This window comes from Primulina eburnea, unplaced genomic scaffold (assembly GCF_022965805.1).
Source record: "Primulina eburnea isolate SZY01 unplaced genomic scaffold, ASM2296580v1 ctg857_ERROPOS3498143, whole genome shotgun sequence".
Classification (NCBI taxonomy): Eukaryota; Viridiplantae; Streptophyta; class Magnoliopsida; order Lamiales; family Gesneriaceae; genus Primulina; species Primulina eburnea.
This window is the reverse complement of record NW_027331626.1, coordinates 25433-32015: the sequence shown is the minus strand read 5'-3', so window position 1 is coordinate 32015 and position 6583 is coordinate 25433. Positions and strand designations below refer to the sequence as shown.

Sequence of the window (6583 nt, the reverse complement as noted above, 5' to 3'; positions counted from 1 at the left end):
CCGCCCGAGCGAGAAGTTTTCGGGGAGAAAAATTTTTTTATCTGCGCGACTCGCTAGGGCGGTCAAAACTGACCGCCCGAGCGAGAAGTTTTCGGGGAGAAAAATTTTTTATCTGCGCGACTCGCTAGGGCGGTATATTTTGCCCGCCCTAGCGAGAAGTTTTCGCAAAAGACTTTTTTTTTAAAAAAAAAACGAGTACCCGCTGGGGCGGTACCGCCCGAGCGAGAAGTGTTCGGGAAAAAATTTGAATGCAATGCCATGCAACTACCTAAATGCAAATGATGCGATTAATAACTAAAAAAATATAATCAAAATCAATATAAGGAGTAGAAGTAGTTCTCAATTTATAGTCTAGAGCTCGACTTTTCACCCATGTCCTCAATGACTGTCATGGAGCCGAGTGACTCCAATTTGTAGCTCAATTGTGTCACCGATATAATGCTTCAATCTTTGAGCGTTCACAGTAAATGTCCCCTCCTTGCCATCATGTAACACCACTGCACCCGATGGGAACACCTTGGCTATAGTGAATGGTCCTGACCACCTTGACTTTAGCTTGCCCGGAAAGAGTTGTAAGCGAGAATTGTATAACAACACCGCTTCACCCACTTTGAATTCCCTTCTTATAATGTGTTTATCATGGGCTCGTTTGGTGCGTTCCTTGTAAGATAGTGCAAGATCATAAGATTTTCCTCGAAACTCATCTAACTGATTCAATTGCAGCAATCGTTTGTCACCTGCAAGAGCAAGATCAAAGTTTAGTGCTTTGGTCGCCCAATATGCTCTATGCTCTAATTCTACTGGTAGATGACATGCTTTACCAAAAAGCAACCTATATGGTGTAGTGCCTATAGGTGTTTTAAAAGCAGTACGATAAGCCCACAAAGCATCATCTAACCGAATGGACCAGTCCTTTCTATTCACATTAACTGTCTTTTCTAGAATCCTCTTAATTTCTCGATTGGATACTTCAACTTGTCCACTAGTTTGGGGATGGTATGAAGTGGAGACCTTGTGGGTGACACCATATTTCTCCAACAGTTTATCAAAAATTTTGTTGCAAAAATGGGTGCCACCATCACTTATGATTGCACGTGGTGCACCAAATCGATTAAAAATATGTTTCTTCAAAAATTTTAACACCACTTGTGCATCATTAGTGGCACAAGCCTCTTCCTCCACCCATTTAGATACATACTCCACGGCCACCAAAATATATTTTTTCGTGAAAGAACTAGGAAACGGTCCCATAAAGTCTATCCCCCACACATCAAAAACCTCACACTCAATGATATTATTTAAAGGCGTTTCGTGACGGTTAGAGATGTTACCTGTCCGCTGGCATTTATCACAATGTAGCACATCAGAACGAGCATTTTTAAAGAGAGTTGGCCAATAAAAGCCACTTTCAAGTACCTTGGATGCTGTCTTTATTGGTCCAAAATGACCACCTACCTCACGGTCATGGCAATGGTTGAGAATTCGATCAAACTCTTCCTCCGCAACACACCGTCTTATCATGGAATCTGCACAAATTTTAAACAAAAACGGTTCCTCCCAAAAATAGTGTTTCACGTCAGAAAAGAATTTCTTTCGTTGGTGAAACGATAGGTTTGGTGGAGGTGTGCCTGTGACAAGAAAGTTAGCGAAATTTGCATACCATGGACAAAGTTTCATCTCAAGCAATTGTTCATCCGGAAACCAGTCATCTATATCATCGTCACTGCTCTTAATTCTAACATGCTCAAGCCTAGACAGATGATCAGCAACTACATTTTCCACACCCTTTTTATCTCGAATCTCGAGATCAAATTCTTGCAATAATAAAATCCACCTAATTAACCTAGGTTTCACATCTTTCTTAGCAAGCAAGTATTTGAGGGCAGAATGATCTGTATACACAGTTACTTTAGACAGAACAAGGTATGGATGAAATTTATCGAAAGCAAATACTATAGCAAGTAGTTCCTTTTCAGTAGTAGCGTAATTCAATAGAGCATCATTTAAAGTCTTACTTGCATAGTAGATGGTATGAAATACCTTGTTCTTCCTTTGACCCAGTACCGCACCAACAGCTGTATCACTAGCATCGCACATCACCTCAAATGGTAACTCCCAATCAGGGGCAGTCAGAATAGGTGCTGTCACCAAGCTTTCCTTGAGTATCTAGAATGCGTGCAGCCAAGCAGAATCAAAATTCAATTCAACATCTTTCATCAACAAAGAGGATAAAGGTTTAGCAATTTTAGAAAAATCTTTAATAAAGCGCCTATAAAAACCAGCATGCCCTAGGAAACTTCTAACTCCTTTTATTGATGAAGGTGGTGGTAAGTTTTTGATTACTTCCACCTTGGCCTTGTCGACCTCAATTCCATTCTCTGATACCTTGTGTCCTAACACAATCCCCTCTTGAACCATAAAATGACACTTCTCCCAATTTAACACCAAATTGCTCTCTTCACATCTAATTAACACCAAGTTCAAATTCTCTAGACATTCATTAAATGAGGAGCCAAAAATAGAGAAGTCATCCATAAAAATTTCAAGGAAATTTTCAGTCATGTCATGAAAGATAGCGGTCATGCATCTTTGAAATGTTGCAGGTGCATTGCATAAACCAAAGGGCATACGCCTAAACGCAAAAGTACCATAAGGGCAAGTGAAAGTGGTTTTCTCTTGGTCCTCAGGTGCAATTGTGATTTGATTGTATCCCGAATATCCATCTAAAAAGCAATAAAATTCATGACCTGCTAATCGTTCAATCATTTGATCGATAAATGGCAAGGGAAAGTGATCTTTACGGGTTGCATCATTCAATTTCCTATAATCTATGCATACACGCCAACCCGTAACAGTTCTAGTGGGAATCAACTCATTTTTTTCATTAGTAATAACAGTAATCCCACCCTTTTTAGGCACACATTGTACAGGACTTACCCACGCACTATCAGAGATAGGATAGATGATACCTGCATCTAGAAGTTTAATTGTTTCAGCTTTTACTACCTCTTGCATCTTTGGATTGAGTCTCCTTTGTGGTTGTGCTAGAGGTGAGTATTTATCTTCCATCAGAATTTTGTGCATGCAGATCGAAGGACTTATCCCTTTTATGTCCGACACCTTCCAAGCGAATGCTTCTTTATGCTCCTTAAGGACTCCCATGAGCTTACTCTCCATATCATCTGTCAAAGAAGAGGAAATAATAACAGGCAATTTATCATTTTCTCCTAAATATACGTACTTGAGATGTGGAGGTAGTGGTTTGAGCTCCAAAGTAGGGGGCTCCTCTAGGCTTGACTTTTGAGGCATTAAACCTTTTCTGTCTCCCAATTCCTCTAGTCTAAGCCTCACTTGCTTTCTCCAAGGTGGAATGGCATTCAAGTGAGCTACCATCTCCATCTTGTCCTCGTCTAGCTCGTCCTCCTGCTTTTCAGTGGTGAGAGTGGCCTCCAATGGTTCTTTCAATCCATCCTGCATAAAATCACAAACAAGAGAATCCAAGACATCAATACGAATGCAACTATCATTGTGCATTGTGTGCTTGAGAGTATTGAAAACATCAAAAATAATTTCTTCTTCTCCAACTCTCAGTCTCAATTTCCCCTCCTCAACATCAATCAGCGCTTTCCCTGTAGCCAGAAACGGTCTCCCTAGGATTAAAGGCATCTCTAAATCTTCTTCCATGTCAAGTATCACAAAATCTGCAGGAAAAATTAACTTATCCACTTTCACCAAAACATCTTCGATAATCCCACGTGGATACTTGACAGATCTGTCAGCCAGCTGCAACGACATACTAGTTGGCTTGGGTTCACCTAATCCCAGTCTCCTAAACACAGAAAAAGGCATCAGATTAATACTCGCACCAAGATCATATAGAGCTTTATGAAAATTAATGTCACAAATAATGCAAGGTATAGAGAAACTCCCTGGATCTTTTTGCTTAGGAGGCATCTTGTTTTGAACTAAAGCGGAGCAATTTTTAGTCAAATTCACCGTCATATGATCTTCTAGCTTCCGCTTATTTGCTAAAATATCTTTCAAGAACTTTGCATAACTTGGCATATTCAATAAAGCATCAGCAAAAGGAATGTTAATATGCAATTTTTTAAATATCTCAAGAAATTTACCAAATTGTGCATCTAATTTAGCTTTCTTCATTGCTGCAGGAAAAGGTGGAGGGATAACAATTTTATTCTGTGCAATAGGTGTAGGTGTAGAGTTAGAAGACTTACCTCCTCGATTTTCCACCTCATCCTCACCGTGCTTGGTCTTTTCCTCATTAGACTCGAGTGCTTTTCCACTACGCAATTCCACCGCCTTCACATGTTCTCTTGGGTTAGTTTCCGTGTTGCTTGGCAAAGCTCCTTGCTCCCTATTAGCAATCAACTTAGCCAATTGTCCAATTTGATTTTCTAACCCCTTTATGGATGCATCTTGGTTCTGAAATCTCGTCTCTGTTGCAGAAATAAATTTAGTCATCATTTGCTCTAAATTGTACTTCTCCTCTCGAGGCGGTTCTGGCTTGAATCCTTGGTGCATCCCATACGGTGGACCTCTTTGTTGGCGATTTTGGTTGTTTTGACCTCCCAATGAAAAGTTTGGGTGATTCCTCCATCCTGGATTATATGTGTTCGAGTAAGGGTCATTTCTAGGACGGTTCTGGAATCCCACTTGTTTTACCGGTGCTCCCTCAGGCACATAGAATGGATTGCCATATTGGCAATCCTGCACATCATGCTCACCCCCACACTTATCACAGAAAATTTCTTGCAGATGCATAGCCGACCCACTCATGCTCATCCCATCAATCTTTCTATTCAAAGCCTCTAACTGTGCTGAAACCGTCGACAAATCATTAACTTGATTAACTCCAGCCCCTCGTCTCTGCCTATCAGACTGAGGATGATAGCTACTAGCAGCCATCTCCTCCAATAACTCATATCCTTCCTCAGCCGTTTTTCTCAGTAAGTTACCACAGGCAGCAGCATCTATCATAGTACGGTTAGGAGTAAGCAGACCGTAGTAGAAAGTTTGAACAACTAACCCAAGAGGCAGCTCATGGTGTGGACATCTCCTCAACAAGTCCTTGTAGTGCTCCCATGCCTCGTAAAGTGACTCTTGCTCATATTGAGCAAAAGTAGTAATGTCGGCTCTAAGCTTCATAGTCTTCGACGGAGGAAAGTACTTGATTAGGAATGCCTTTGCAATATCCTCCCATGTAGTAATAGACCCTACAGGAAAACAGTTTAACCACGACTTAGCTTTATCTCTCAGTGAAAATGGAAATAAACGCAAACGAACAGCATCATCAGACACGCCATTAAACTTAAAAGTATCAAAAATTTCAAGAAAGTCAGCTATATGAGAATTAGGGTCGTCAAGTGCACTTCCCCCAAATTGGACAGTGTTCTGAATCATCTGAATGATAGCTGGCTTGATCTCAAACTGATTAACTCGGATGACTGGTCTTACGATGCTTGGACGTGCTCCATCAAGAGATGGCTGTGCATAGTCCAACATCGGTATACGCCTTGGCTCCTCTCTTTGTTGATCGCCTTCCATTCTTTCCTTCGCTCTTTGCTGCTGTAGTCGATGTCTAGCTGTGCGTTCGATCTCGGGGTCAAAAGGCTCAAGCTTACACTCGAGTGATCTTCGCATGCACCACAAGAAAAATCTGCAACACAATGAGAGTATCAAATAACAATAAAATAAATAATACTAAAGAATTTAAATGAAAAATAAAAATTTGTGAATCAACAGTCCTCGGCAACGGCGCCAAAAACTTGATCGAGCCAAACTTGCACAATGAATAGTCCCAAAATTTATCTTATAAATGAAAGCTCGATTTTAAATATCGCAAGTGCACGATAGTCAAGTTATAATAAACGTAAGTAATACGAGTATCGTTCCACAAGGACTGCGTTACACTGTTTTTATTTTCAAGTAAAATTTCTTTAGCAACGATAAAATGAGTTGATGATTAAAATAATGTAAATTAAACAACTAAAATAATTAAAATGCAAAGAAAACATATTCAAGAAAGCAATGATTAATTTGGATTAAATCAAATGAGAAATGAATTTGTGGGAATTAGCAGTTCACCTACCACTCGTGTTTAAATAACTACACTCGACTTTTACTCGTGCATTCGACGGAATTCCCTAGACTAATTAATATACTCTGTCGAGCTATATTAATACTAATAAAAAACATGCAGTACTCAAGTGTCCTCAAATATTTAATAGTTCAAGATTGCATTACATTCTATGGAATCCACTAGCTTTCATTCGGGTGAACTGTCACTATCGACACGTATCCAATTCCGTATATCTACTAAAATTATAAATCCGTGGTTTATACTATTTGATTCTATTGTTAATTATTCTATCGAAATCATCAACAACATGAAATAATCAATGGAAGTTAGCTAGGCTTCGATTGAAACAAGAACGAACAATAGCATTAACAATCACTAATAAAAACGTCGAGAAATAATGTTAAACACCGAGTACGGGGTAGGATCCCCTCAAATCCCAACAAATCTAGAGTTTTAGCTACTGAAATTCATGATAAAAACTAC

The 6583-nt window shown here is 39.6% G+C and overlaps 1 non-coding gene across 1 annotated transcript; it reads left to right on the top strand.

Moving 5' to 3' along the window:
- Positions 1-5056: 5056 nt before the first annotated feature.
- LOC140822479 (small nucleolar RNA R71) lies at positions 5057-5163 on the top strand. The gene has a single exon (XR_012115965.1). It is a non-coding gene; the product is annotated as a small nucleolar RNA R71 (small nucleolar RNA).
- Positions 5164-6583: the final 1420 nt, after the last annotated feature.